General features: G+C 42.7%; 1 protein-coding gene across 2 annotated transcripts in view; it reads right to left on the reverse strand.

The window, feature by feature from the left end:
• The window catches only part of LOC118558112 (fibronectin type III domain-containing protein 3B-like), a 67,579-nt gene extending 53,622 nt beyond the window's left edge, over positions 1–13,957 (reverse strand). For both annotated transcript variants that reach the window (XM_036128580.1, XM_036128581.1), the window contains exon 1: positions 13,854–13,957. The gene's annotated coding sequence lies outside the window, so the exon portion shown is untranslated. The remainder of the gene's footprint in view (positions 1–13,853) is intronic.
• Positions 13,958–14,861: the final 904 nt, after the last annotated feature.

Genomic DNA, 14,861 nt, shown 5'->3' on the forward strand with positions numbered 1-14,861 from the left:
TGAAGAAGACTTGGCTGTTTTCAATATCGGAAACTATTTTTTTTAAAAGGAAAAGATTTGTGACAAATAGTCGGTCTGTGGTTTATTTACGCTGAGAGAGAACAAGAGTTTTCAGCAGACAACAAAGGCAAAGGCAAACAAGGCAACGTTGCTTTGTTGTTTTCGTTTCAGCTTTCAACATCTGCTATTAAACAGGCTGCATTTACAAATGTTGGCCTTCTTCAGGAATTCTCAGAGAGAATGTAAGAATTTACATTCTTGGAGAAGTGCACAAAGAGACTGCTCTTTTTAATTATGCTAGTAGTCCTTACCGCCAATACAACATGCTAAGTTTTAAAGTGAGAACATTTTTTACATAAAAACCTGTTTTACGACTGCTCTAGAACACACGCATCGTAACATTTGTTGAGTCGAAAAAAAATGCTAGATTCATAGCAGAAAAATAGAAAAAATATTTTGAATGCTTTTATTTATACTTCTTAAAGTAAAATGCGAATAAGACCAAAATAGTATCAACAAATGTAAGCTTTACAAAAAGTAAGTAAACTTTATTTATGTGGCACCTTAAAAAAAACAAAACACAAAGTGCTTCACAATAAAGACAACCGTAAAACAACACAAAATAAAAAGATAAAGCAGCATAAACGCAACATTATTGCATAAAAATAGTTAAAAGTGGGTCTTCAATTGCTTCTTAAAAGAGTGAACAGAGTCAAGACAGCGTAAAGATGAAGGCAACACATTCCACAGTCTGGGGGCCAACCGATCCCCTCTGCTCCTGAAATTAGTTCGAGGAACTATTAACAGGCTTTGGCTGGAGGATCTCAAACTACGAGAAGGTGAATATGGTTGTAAAAGGTGGGTAATATAAGCTGGAGTTTGGCCACTCAGGGCTCTGAAAGTAAAGACTAAAATTTTAAAATGAACCGGTAGCCAATGTAAAGAGATTAAAACCGGGCTAATGTGCTGTCTTTTTCTTGGTTGGTTAAAAGTCTTGCATCACCAAACCAGACTGGAAAAATCAACCACAACGTTCTGATTGGTTCACATCTAAAAAGCATTCTGAGTTAGTTACTAGACATTTTAAAAGTGTGAATTCTGTAATCACATTGACTGTGTTTTTAAATAATACTAAAAGCCCTTTTGTACAGATGGTAGCAAAATTGAAGCTCTTCTGTCCTATCAGTAATATTCCATGAATTGGAATATCACTGAAAAGTGAAAACTTCTTTTATTTCAGCAACTCAGTAAAACGCATAAAGATTATTATCAACAGACTGATGCTTCCAAGCCTTTATTTTTGTTAATCATGACGATTTGTTCTGCTTACAGCCAATATTAAGATTAGATTACATCAGAACAATAAAGAAACACTTTTAATACAGACAACTATTTTCTATTAAACAAAAATAGAAAAATAAAATAATAAATAAATAAAACAGGGCTCCAGTACCAACATCCAGAGGTTCCTGTTAAACCCTGCCTGACTCCAATGCCCCCGCATTACCTCGCGCTTCAGTGCAATGACCTACAATCATTGTAATCAGCTCTAGATTACAAGCGGCTAATTAAGAAGAGTGAGAGAGGACAACCACAGAGTCCAGACAATAAGGCCACATTCACTGCCAGTGGACCTGCTGCCGTCTGGGCCTGCACACAGCATGCCTCTGCCACTAATGCCGAGCTCCATCGGGACTGGATGCCACGGGTCTTAATTAAGACAGTTATGCAGAGTCAAGAAGTGAATTCACCCCCCCCCCCCTTGCACTGCACTGGCACACGGGGGTGCATAAACAACCTTTTCTGGATGGACAAGCATAAAGCAACACAAAACCCCATCGTCAGTTTTATGGCCCATGTAAAAGCTTGCTCAATGGGTAATTTGTGTGTGTTTGAGTGTGTGTGTGTGTGTGTGTGTGGGTATTTTGAAGGGGTGGGTGGGTGGGAATGGGGGGGGACTGTGACTCATTGCTATGTGGGAAACCTGCCTTCCCTCTTACGGACGGGCCAACAAGAGAGTCTCAGAGATCTTCTTTTACATGTACAAAAGAGCACCCAAATTATGACTGGAGCATTTTTAAATGTTTGAAACCCTGACTAACTGAAGGCTCTGTTTTATCTGTCAACGTGTTCAATGGACAGAGGAGAAGAAAGGGGCAAGCATCAGTGTTTAATCCATTGGAAGCAAACTAGGATGAAAAATGAGAGAAGACACTTCTGGGAATAGAGAGCCAATGGAATGGGTACATAAAATCACTAGGTTCCAAGCATCAAGCACACACACACACACACACACACACACACACACACACACACACGTACACACACACTTTTATAACACCCATCCCCACAGCCTGGGGTCAGGGGGTCACATTCCTCCTCCTCAATCAGCCTCAGGATTTCACACACTGGTTCAGGGGTGTGGATTTGATTGTGGCTTTTGTGTGTTTTCGCCTTACGGTGTGTGTGTGTGTGTGTGGGGGGGGGGGGGGGATATTTTAGTGATTAGTGGGGGGTCCAGCCTAGGGGGTGGGAGGGAAATAGTGCAGAAAAAGAAGGGAGTGACTTTGTGGCCTAACTAAAAATGGGCAAGCCTTCAACTGTTACTTAATTTGAATTGACCTTTCAGGTATTTGACATTTAAAGGGGACATATCACGCAAAATCCACTTTATCCCTTAAATACAATTTTTTGTGCACTTGGATTCTCTAGGAATGTAGAAAGTTCCAATGTAGTCTTTTCCGGATGCGGCGTAGATATATCTATATTCTGTTTGGGTCATGTTTTTATAGCCGTTCAGTTTTCTCTGCTTTCAAAACTTGAACACTGCTATACTAGGTCATGGACTTCTGGCTAACAAATTTTGTGAATGCACCATTTTTATTTCTTAGAGCGATTTTGTTGCCCAAGCTAAAGGATGCCGAAGCTACAAGTGGATAAGTCAAAATGTTCAGTTGTTCATTATACCATCCCCCAGCATACTACAAAAATGGCCGATCGGGGTGTATTGGGACGCTCTGCGACCTGGAGGGGGGGTGGCGGGGTGCGAAGCACCAAAACAAATTTCTCCCAGACACACCTCAGATAAACAGGTAGCTTGGCCAGCCAGACTGAATTATACGGAGCGTATTCATTCTGGTAATGCTCCATTCCCCCTGGCTCAAAACCGACCGGACCAATCACAGCGCAGGAGGCAGGACTTTATGATGCGTCAGTCTCAACAGCAGAATTTCCCATAATGCAGCAGCGTTTTCTGCTGCCATAACAGTCAAGATAAATGTGAAAAATGTTTTGCCTGTTGCCTTGGAAAACTAAGAAAGTGCATGTGACTACACCATGCACCATCTGATTTTTTTTTTTTTAGAGAAAAGCAGCAAAAAAATGCTGAAACGTTTGCTCGATGGCAAGACATGTTTCACGGACTACAAATTGAAGAAACAGAGCACGTCACTTGGAGTTTTTTGCATCACATCCGTAGATATCCGGGATGTTCTAACCTGTTGACGCTGACCCTGTTAGTCCCGCCTTTAAAATCGGGCTCTATCGGCTCTTTACCATACTGATACGCAGTGTATACGGTGTAACCAGGCAAAAAAACTAGGAGGATTGTGGGAGTAAATTAACAAGGAATTCAGACCAAAGCATTGCACTTCCACTTTATATAGACCACAACTGATGATTTCAAGGGTGATTCCAGTCACCATCGTACCCAAGCACTGCCACGTCACCCTGACATCAACACTCTTTGGTGTGGATGCTGTAAAAGAGATGAGCTTCTTTTAGTAAGGTGATCACTACACTAACCATGTTAATTGCCAATAAATGATGCTAATGACAGATGAAAATGTTAACTTTGTAGTTATTTTATCTTCTTTTTTAGGGTCAACCCCTGTTCTACAGCACCTGTTTTACTACAACATAAATGTCCTGAAATGTCCATGTCCAGAAATCAGTGCATCTCAAGCTAAAAGAGGTCCTTTAGGAAGACCGAACTATTTTCAAGTAAACAATGTGATCATTTTTAAAGCAAACATCCAACCTGACTACCATGTGTTTTTTCCCAATATTCTTTTTTTTTTTTTTATACATGTTTAAAGTTACCAAGTACCTGCTTTTCCATAATTTTTTTAAGCACTTCTTATAGAGCTGGGAGGTGAGAGTCAAAATAAAAGGCAAGAGAAACAACGGGTATGTGGAGCAGGTACGGGTGGGGGTGTATACACCGACAAGAGGGGAAGGAGGGGTCGAAGGGTGTCTGCAGGCCAAGGAAAGAGTCAAGAGAGGAGGAGGAGAAGGAGGAAGAGCAGTTTAACAAGGAAAAGCAATAAAGAATGTGGGTTGGAATAAAAGAGCAACTACTTCCTCTGTGTGCAGCCCTCAAATCGGGCCCAGCCTATCCACCCCCCCTGAGACAGCATTGCATATACAAGCTCAAAATTGTTATTGTAGAGCTTGTTCTTATTCATCATATTTAAGTAATCTGATGATAAAAAATATGTCACATAAACGCAAACACACGCGCACAGCACCAAAAGCCCACTCTCCAAATACTCACCGCCGGGCATGAAAACAGCCATTAGCATCAGTCGGAACTTTCCACGGGCCTGCCAGCTAGCAGCAGCGGCACGCCTGGCATGCTAATACAGGCACGTAAAGTCAACTCCAAGTGTATTTATGTTCCGCGTAGGTGCTTTAAAGCGGCGCCGGGCATGTACAGGTAAGGGCCTAGCTCCGTCCGACACTTAAGACGCGCACACGCACAGAGCGGTAAGCCGCTTCTCAACAAACAATTAACAAGAACGATGCGCCCCTGAGGAAGTGTACCAACAGGCCAGGTCGACCCCAGTGCACGAAACCGTGCGGGAAAAACCCTCCAGCTGGCACCCGCAAACATTCAGCACATTGTTGACACTTAACAGCACTATTTCTGCTTTGCCATGATCGCTTTTCAGTGCAGGCTGTCTCTGAATTTCACCACAGTTTTGCTGCAGGAATGTGTTTGGGGAAGCTATGCATTGCATCATCTCCATCGATGCAGAATGCACCGGAGTCTGTTGAATGTCATCGCTGGCTAAAGTACTTTTTGTGTTTAGAAGTAAAAAAAATAAAAAATAATAAAAAAGGCCAGTACAGTAAGCATAATATTTTGTTTTAATATATGCCAAACACCTTCTTCACACTGACCACCTATTCATGCTGTAAACACAACAGAATAAGGGGACACATCTTTTAAATGTTGCTATTGCTTACTACTATTTGCATTATGTATAAAAATGTACTTTATGCGATGAGAAATCAAGCAAATCCCATATTTGGGAAGCCAACCTTGTTTTAATGATTAAAACAAGGCTTTCGGGTTTTTTTTAGTAATGTGCTTTTGAACTTTTTAAGACCACTATGATTTAAATTGAAGATGTATGTAAATTACATAAATATACGTTAACTCACTGAACCGCTTTGATTTTTGTTAATATCTTTGGTTAAATATAAGCATGTAGCCTCTTGGGAATCTATTGATTTGACACCCAAGTTCCCTGACATCAATGCCTTTTATACAGTACATATTAAGCTACATCATGGTGAAGGAGAACTGATTAAGCCAGCGAATAAAATAACCCCTGTGTTTAGACAAAACCTCGTTAAGGATACACTCTACCATGGCAAAGGTGAGACATTAGTCAACAAGGACTTTTTGATATTAGTAACCAAAACCAGGGGTCTGAAAATCCTGTTCTCAGGGGCCGGTGTCCTGCAACTTTTAGACGTTCTTGTGCTTCACCTCACCAGGATCAGATAATTAGGTCCAAACCAGGACTCTGTAGAACTTGATTGCATTCTAAGGGGGTAATTAGATTCCCGTGCATTGGACCAGACCAAGTTGCAGGACACCGGCCCCCCAAGGACAGGTGTTTTACATCAGTCAGATTCAGGAGCTCAGTTCTTTTGCGGTACAGGCCGAAAGCCTTGCGATAAAATTGGTCTACCTGTAACTTTCCTGTGGCCTCCATTAGAGCCCTTGTAGTTTTTGTCACAGTGCATCCACATCCGAGTCTTTGAATTATTCAGCCAGGACCACGACACGTGTATTGAACCAATGCCGCCAGGGCAACAAAGGTGATGGAAAAGGCAATAAATTAACAACAGCACCAACTAAAGATTCAAGTAAACGCAAGTTTCACATTGACAATTGAATGTAAGACAGGGCCGGGCGATAACTCTATAACAATATATATCGAGCGATAGACGTGTGGTGCAATAGGAAAAAAAGGGTCAATAAACAGTTCAATAGAACACTTTTTCTTCCTTTTGCAGCCTGTCATGTAGGTTAATAACACAGTCATTACATACTCCCAACCAATCACAGACTCCGACCCAAGATTGCCCCGCCCCATTTAAAGAGCTTAGAAAGCATGTGGTGTGTTTTTTTTTTTTCTAACTTGCCCATTTTGGTACACTTCGCTGTTGGTCACTAACCAACAGCATAAAATGGCCAGGACTGCACTTAAAATATGATTTCTATTTTATCGATATGTTTATTTTCTATATTGTCCAACCCAAATATGAGATGATTTGTCTTTTTTGCTCCTTTAATTTCCACGCCGTCGCTGTTAATCAGTTTTCTGACTCTTGTTATTAAATGGGGAAAAAATGTAGAGGCTTTCCGACAGCCAGCTGCCTGTCGGCATGCAGCAACAGGTGGGGATAGAGCAGTGTTGCTTTACTCTCTGCTCCATACAGCTGAAGAATAATCTATCCACTCCACCAGATTACCTATACTTAATGAGATGTTAGAAAAAATATGCGAGAAGATCTTAGCTGGTTCGAAACCATAACCTTTTTAAACTCGTTATCGGGCCATGCCCACCGTGCGCTCTGTCTCTAGCCTCAGGCGCCTCAGTGACTAAGTATATATTTTTTTTCTTGAACAGTTCAGAAAAAGAATGGAAAATGACATCGTGACAGAAAGATGGAAGAGACAAGAAGCTGAAAGGTCTCTTTTATCTTCTTTTGAGTCAACTGTCAACAATACAGGAAATTATCGAGTGAAACAAAAAAAGGGGGGGTGGGGTGGGCGTTTGGGGAGCAAGAGAAGACTGGAGCATGGCACGGAAGGCCGAGAGAAAGAGGAGGAGGGTAAACATTACAGCTCTATGCCAAGTAAACACGGGATGCTGGGATACTTCAACAAAAAAGCCACCGTTCATAGAGGAGAGAAAAAAGAGCTAAGGGACGGAGGGAAGAAGACAGCGAGAGACAGACATAAAGAGACAGAGAGAATACAGGAGCAAGAAACGTGCAGAGAAAACAGAGGGGAAAAAGCTGGGAAATAGAAAGTGAAAGCAGCACGGAGCAGATAAGCAGCTGCCGTCTTTGAATTAGGGCAAAAGTTTCTATGCACGCTTCTGCTTCACACCTGCAACGGTTTACGCTGCACGGCAATGCCCATGGCTTAACCATACAAGTGCTTTCCGGTTTTAATGAATTAAAAACAGGATGCAAAATGCAACAGCAAACACAGACCCCCCCCCCCCAAACCTCCACCCTAACCATCTCCTAAAACCACATGACATGACTGCAGCTCACGTTTGGTGCCACCTTGTGCATTCTGTCCCTTTCCTCAGCGACACCTGGAGCGTTATGCATAAGCAACTCTGAGCGTGTAAAGTTGCGCCACACAGCAGAAGAAGCATGTACAACGCACCATATATCAAGATGGAGCCAGCTCTTTGTAAGGCGTCACATCCGCCCTGCTTCACAGCGTGTTTTCACAAAAGATCACAAGGAGAAGACAGCAGAGAGATAGGGGAGGGGCACCACAACTCCCCCTTGACAGCTCTCCCAGAGACCTCACAGGAGGGGAACGCCTGACCACCTCCGACGCGATGCCTCTCTTCACGCACAAGGACGCGGGCTCGTTCACCTGAGCAAGCGCCACCTCGGCTACAGCAGCAGAAAAAAAACATACAACAGTGGCATCTGCAAAAACAGGTGGTGCAACTTAACAGCACTGTTCATAAAAGCTCCAGATTTACAGAGAGGTAAAGATGTTAAGTTTCAAGCAGGCGCACCAGTTTCTGGGAGGACATCACTTTTTTTAATGGACTGCTGATAAACTATAATTGTTTTTAACAGCCACCCTCAGTACCAGTTAAAAGCATGATGGACTATTAGATTTTACCTAGGCATAGAATGGTATAAGATATATATATAAAAAAAAATTCCACTTTTCCATCCCATGGCTGTATTGCTTTTTTTTGCAGTTGCAAATATTTACAACAAACAGGCAAATTGCTCTTTACTCTCAGTATGAAGAAAATGTATTCATGTTTGTTCAGTTAAGTTTTGTTGCAGTTTTGGCTTAATACTTGCAAATAGTCTTTAGGTTCTGACAAGACTCAAATAGAGTCCAAAAAGTCCAATATCAGTCCATTTGCATACAAAAGGCAAAAATACTGTGAAATCGAACTAAGCTGTTTTCGGTATCAGTGAGGTTGATTTCAAACGAAGTTAGTGTGCACAGAAGCTGACACACAAAAGCTGCAGGTAGCTTTTTAAATGGAAACCGTGTGCACCAGGGAGACATGTGGGCCATTGGTAAAGGACGCTCTAACAGTGAGCCAGACTTCCGCTGATAACAGCGAGGCTGAACGTACAACACAGGTGCCCTGGTTTATAAACTCGTGCTTTCCGAGAATATGCTGAATTAGGAAATTAGTTAGTTAAATAAAATTAATTAGTCGGCAGAATTGGGAAATTAAGTTTAGGATCAACTTATAGGGAAGCTGCACAGAGACAGCTGTTTACAGCTATTAATGCTAACAAGGCTTTTAGCGCTAATCAACAATACAACACCAAAGACAGCTTGAACGGTTAGCTCTGTGATTTAGAATCGTTTAAATAACAGTAAAAGTCAGTCTTACAGCAACTTGTCTCAACAGAAATCTGAATGAAAAAATTCCCAAAAAACTGAGATTGTCTACAAACCATTGACTGGTGGATAATCATTTTTTTGCAATACAATTTAAGAATAGCGCTCCATCAAGAACCATAGAGATCCAAATGGCCTGGACTTTGTTTTTTTTATATTGTTATTATTATTGTACTTCCTCTCCTCTTTCACGTGTCCACACAGTCTTTCCAGGGCAGCATTATATTCACTAAGTAACTCTACCACACCTCCAGTCTCTGTCCCTGATACACAAGCAAGGCTCGGTAACATTACCCCTTGGATAACATGTTCTAGGTTACCATTCACAGAGACAAGTGTGCACACACAATGACAAGTATCACCCTGCCCCTTCCCTGACCTCATTTTGACCAGGCGTACCAGAGGTTTTTATTGGGCCAGAAGGAAAACCACAAGCTGGTGCAGGTAGAGAGCAGAGAGACACAGACCGTCTCTGCGGTTAGAGAGCGACAAGTCTTTACGAAACAATGAGGGAAAAAAAAAAAGAAAAAAAAAAAAAAAAAAAGGTTTGGAATTACTGAGTCCCTAAATGTGAAAAAAATGTATTGCTTCTTTTTCCTGAAAAAAAAAAACATAAGCCAATTTAATTAGCTAATCAAAAAAATAGACTTCTCTTTCAGCACGAAGAACTCATAAATTATATCCTAAATCAAAACCCTTAACTGGAAGCAAAAACAACAACCATTTAAACCGGATTAAACGTTTTAGCCGTAATACTTCCCCAAAGGCACACCAATACATCCGCACACAGGGTGTGAGTCAGGCCTGTGTGAAAAGTGTGAAAGCCACAAAGCCTGCCATCTTTGGCTTTCTGGACAGCTGTTTCTTTTTGTTTTTTCAAATAACTTCAGGGTGATGGATTCAATCCCACATGCAGAAAGAAATGTCCTGATCAGAAAAGTAGGAGGGGGAGAGAATCACAAGCTTACGTAAGCAATAAAATCTGCTTGGGTCATGCTGTCGTACATCCTTAGCTTTCCAAACTGTTTGAAAGGCACATTTTCAGGTAGAAAGTACATTAAAACATTAAATTAAACCGTTTTGAGTACAGTAGGCCAACCTAACATAACATTTGCCAAGTGCATGAACATGGTCGCTTTATTTTTATATTTTTTTGTATTGATTGTATTGTGCATTTCTGCTTTCAACTATTGTGTAAATACTGGGTTTTGACTCAAGGTTATCAACCAGTGAGAATTTGATGCTGCTTATTTAAAAACAACAAAAATGCAGACTCTGGCCATCCCTCAATAAACCGAAAGCATAAAAAAAGGAATCAGTCCTCTTTGAGGACGCTGTCAAGAAATACGCATTAAATCCCCCTTTCTACTTAAAATTAATCCACTTAAAACAAATTCATTTTAAGTAGATTAAAATTTCATATAGCTACTTAAAATGCCAGATCAGCAGAGCAGAACACTTACAGCTCGTTTAAATCGAAAAGCTGTGACCTCCGCTAACACCCACACTGTGTGTGAACGTTGAACTCCAACAGCATCAAACTTCTGGGGACAGAAGCATCTGAACCTTACAGAGCATGTGTCGGCTGGGAGAAGGCCAGCATTTGATCCGTGAAAAATAGGGATTCAGACTTGTGAACGGCTCCACAACACTCATTCATTATAATCGCCGCCTTATAATAACGTGGATTGCAAGCTGCAGACTTTGATAAGGAATCGCAAAAGAAAGAACGGCTGAATTCAGGGCTGAAGAGCGGGGAGGCCTCCGCAAATCCCAAGTGCCGTCCTTTCTTACCTGCTGAAACCTGAGTTAGACTGGTAGTTAAATACGTAAAAAAAAGAGCGTTTCAGAACAAAGGAGGAAAATGAATGGCTTTATTATCTCTAACATGAACCCGAAATAAAGCTTTCCTAAACTCCTCTGAACCTTTGTTGAGGCTCCTGACTTCTGGAAGCAAAATAAATTGCTCATTCATGCTCTACGGGGCGAATTCCTCAGCACTCCAAACCTAAACACGGCTTTTCAGCTGGGGTTGGGTGGAGGGGGGGGGGGGGGCAGCCTCATTCATTTCTAAACCCCCTTCATGAACAATCCCCCTAAAAAGTCACATATGAGATTGTTCAAAGGGGGGAAAAAAAAGAAGGTGGGGGCGCAAAACATCAGGGCCACATCAGCCTTTTACCAAAGGAATGTAATCTGACGTCATGTGTTTGGGATCGGATTCCTCGGCGTCTCCTTCACCCCGACTACCCCTTCACAAAAAAAAAATAAAAAATAAAAAATCGAGGATATCTGTGTGAAACGTCAATTATTAAAAGATGCCAACACGGGCATATAAAGAGGTAGATACTGTGATTTTTTTTTTTTTACAGCAGGATTAAACAAAATTCAAATCGTACCAAAGAGATGATAATATTATTTCAGCTTTGTTCATATTTGAGTCGACGACATCACTAAGGCACAGCCAATACATACCCCCATCCCTCCATGTTAGAAATAAGATTTTTATCAGAGTCAGATAACTACGTTTCCTCACAATAGATGTTGAGCATAAAAAAAATATGTTAAATCACATCGTAAAAATGGTAACGAAACATTTACCTGGAGGGCACAACAGGGCCCCGCCACGAACACAACCGTGTCATACGAAAGAGCCGAAGCAACGAGGGCACCAATCTAACCGCTGTAGAAAATGACTTTATGGCGTCGGTTCTGAAAGTGGGAAGGACACGTCCACCTGGTTGGTTGCCAAACTGTGCGCGGAAAAACCGCTGACGCAGCCTTAAGTAGCATGACTGAGCTGCACAAAGGAGCAGGGGGGGTCGGTCAAAAATCCCGTTACTCACCGTCAGAGATCTGTGCCAAGAGGTTAGACTAATAGCCCCAACAACTCATTTTATTCCTGCGCCTCTCACATGTGTCGTTTTTGTTTTTAAACTGGTGCCGTGACATTAACTGCCCTCGGGGGATCGTAAAGACTTCTGAAGTTTGCTTAGGAAGCGGCGCACGCTTGATGGCATCATTTCTTGCACCGAGACGTTGGTTGCAAAACACCGAAAACTACCAAAGTGAATAAAGGTGACTAACTGTCTAACTATTAACCATTCGTCGTCTTGCGCTTATCAGAGATCGGCTCAGGGGACAAACGGGATGTCCAGGGGAGAAACCCAAGACATCCCTGATCCCCAGCGAGATTCTCCAGCTAACTTGGCGGGATGCTAAGGCATTCCCTGACCAGAAGGGATACAGAGCTTCCTCCAGCATACTGTAGCTTGGCCGAGGAGCCTGACCTGAACCACTTTGTACCCGAAAAAGAGAGAAAGGACCAAAGGTACAAGGGTGTGAGGAGGAGAATATCTAAAACCATCCCAATTTACAGGATAAGAATGATACAAACGGTACAGTTATGTGTTTGTGTGTGTGTGTGTGTGTGTGTGTGTGTGTAGTGGTGTTGGGGGGGGGGGGGGGGGGGGGGGGTTCTATGGGTGACAACTCACATATGAAGTGATTTTGATTGATTTCTACAGAAACCTAGCCTGTCACTTTAACTCTGCTCCATCTTCCCAGAACCTATATTCTCCAACATGCCCACTGGATCCAGGATCCAGCAGAGGCCCAGTTCCAGCTCCACCCCCCCCCCCCCCCCCCACCCTCCACCCCAGCTCCAAGACTAATGATGACAGCCTGAACAATGAAAACCTCTCAGTCCCGTTATTAAACGGCAAAAAGCCCGACTACCAGGAATTTAAGACCTCTGCACCTTGGATTCTCATTCAGTGCTCCAGCAGCAGCACCACCTTTACTTTGGTGATGTAAGTTTTAAGGCTTGTGAGCTGTCCTCCTCCCTGTGGGTGAGGAGGGGGGTGGGGGGGTGGAGGGGACGTGGAAGTCAAGATAATCGATCGTTTTGAGCAGGAGGCCAATGTTTGATTTCCACGTCTGCATCGGAGGCTGAGAGGAGGATTTGTCTTCCCTGCGCAAACAGACACGTAGTCGTTTCTGGGAGAGGGGGAGACAGAGAGGGAGGCAGACAGGCTGGCTGGAAGGAATGCTAGGATATGCTGGAGTTGGGATTTTTTTTCCTTTCCCAAAGCCCTTTTTTTTTTTTTTTTTTTTACTGCATTTTGCAACCGCACAGAAACTCTACGGAAAGTCGCTGCAACGCTAACCCCCCCTTCAGCCCAGCCCCCCATCCACCGTTTCTCACCAGTTATCCAACGCCATATGCCCCTATAAAGCGTCAGTTCAGTGATTTCGCAACCAAAGCTCTCTTGTCGAATGTAACTGGCTCAGCATCTTCCGTTCAAAGATACTGCCAAACAAAACAACAACAACAACAACAACAACAACGTTCTAAGCAGGCAAGACGTTCTTTTGTTTTTTCCACACAAGAAAAGCAAAGGCAACAGTTGCGCCCTGTTGGCAATGCGCGTCAGGAGGAGGGGGGGGGAAGCTTTTTCTCCTGTTGCGCACTCACTCCTTCTGAAGACCTCGGAGACAAAAAAACACATTCTTTCGCGAAAGCTGAGAAATAGGAACCGCAGAGAGCGAAGCAGGCTCCAAACGCACCATCCACTCGCGCAATCCCCTCCCGCTCTCCTGCTTCTTCCTCTTGTTTCAAAGTAACCGGGAACAGAAAGATCGGCAAATGTGTCCCCGAAAGTTTCGATTCGCAGCCTCCTCCGGTCCCTTTCCACAGCGGAGGAACAGTTTTCCCTTCTCTTCTTAATCTGCGCACGGCCAAGTGGCCCAGACTGCCGGCGTCATCGCTCGGCTCCCCAACCTCACATACACACAGACGCGCACTTGGGAAAACTTTTTTCTTTCTTTCTTTTTTTACTGTTACTCTTCCAATTGCTCACTCCGCTGGCGTCGACTCGGTCTCTTTCTGAACGTAGTTTGTAAGAAGTGTGAAAAGACTCACCTCGCGGTAATAAAAGAATCTTCAGACAGACGGGGCTGCGCGTTTTTTTATTCCCAGGATCGGGTCCTGCCTGTCTGCTGGCGCGGCGCAAGTCGTACTGGGAGACTCCGCCATGTCAATCAAAAGCGACGCACATGGATTTTCAGAGAACCGCCCCCCCCGTTACCGTAATGTAGGCAGCGCACTGAGAAAGCTGCCATTCTTGTGTGGGACTAATTCCATCCTGTAGAGGCGTCTAAATTAATTAGAATGCTGTTTTTATTTAATTTTTTTAATGTCTTTATTTCAGAAATGCATTTCATAAAGGGAAACTCCTATCCTTCCATTTGTTGAAGCGTTTTTCCCTTCATTTTGGAGACTAGGCATTACTTACTTCCTAGGTATTTTAGCAGATTATTAGAAACACATATACCAGAGTATAAACAGTCACATTTGATAAATTAGAGTAATAAATTTCACTAATAGCTAAAGGAAAACATGACATATAAAAGCAGAATATCAGTTATTGTTATGGTCAAAGCCATTTAGCGGAGAACAATAATAATTAGAAACATAAAAAATAAAACATCAGGACAAATACAGTAGGGTTACATAAATACTCCTAAATTATGAATATCTTTTTTCACGTATTTTACTAAAAGAGTCTCAAACTAGAAGAAAAATCCCGGAAAGACCATATCTGGACACGGGACCACGTGTCTATTTCTTTACCATAAATGATGCCCCCCCTAATAAGAAATCAATGCGGAATAGTCACGTCGACGGGTGGACGAACTCTTCTGCAAACACAACCAAGGCCGATTTCAGATTACTCCACTGTCCCTTTCATGTCGACACGCTCGCTGTCTTCATACCACAACTACCAGGAGCAAATGGTCTGCTCTGACCTGTGTCAATGCGCTCAGAGTGTCCAGTCCATGGCAGCAGGAGAGCATCTCCTGTCACAAAGCATGTCTATATCACAGAAAGTTATGGGAGACACAAGTTATTACCTTGCTTTGTTTTCGT

Source organism: Fundulus heteroclitus, unplaced genomic scaffold (genome assembly GCF_011125445.2).
Source record: "Fundulus heteroclitus isolate FHET01 unplaced genomic scaffold, MU-UCD_Fhet_4.1 scaffold_100, whole genome shotgun sequence".
Lineage (NCBI taxonomy): Eukaryota > Metazoa > Chordata > Actinopteri > Cyprinodontiformes > Fundulidae > Fundulus > Fundulus heteroclitus.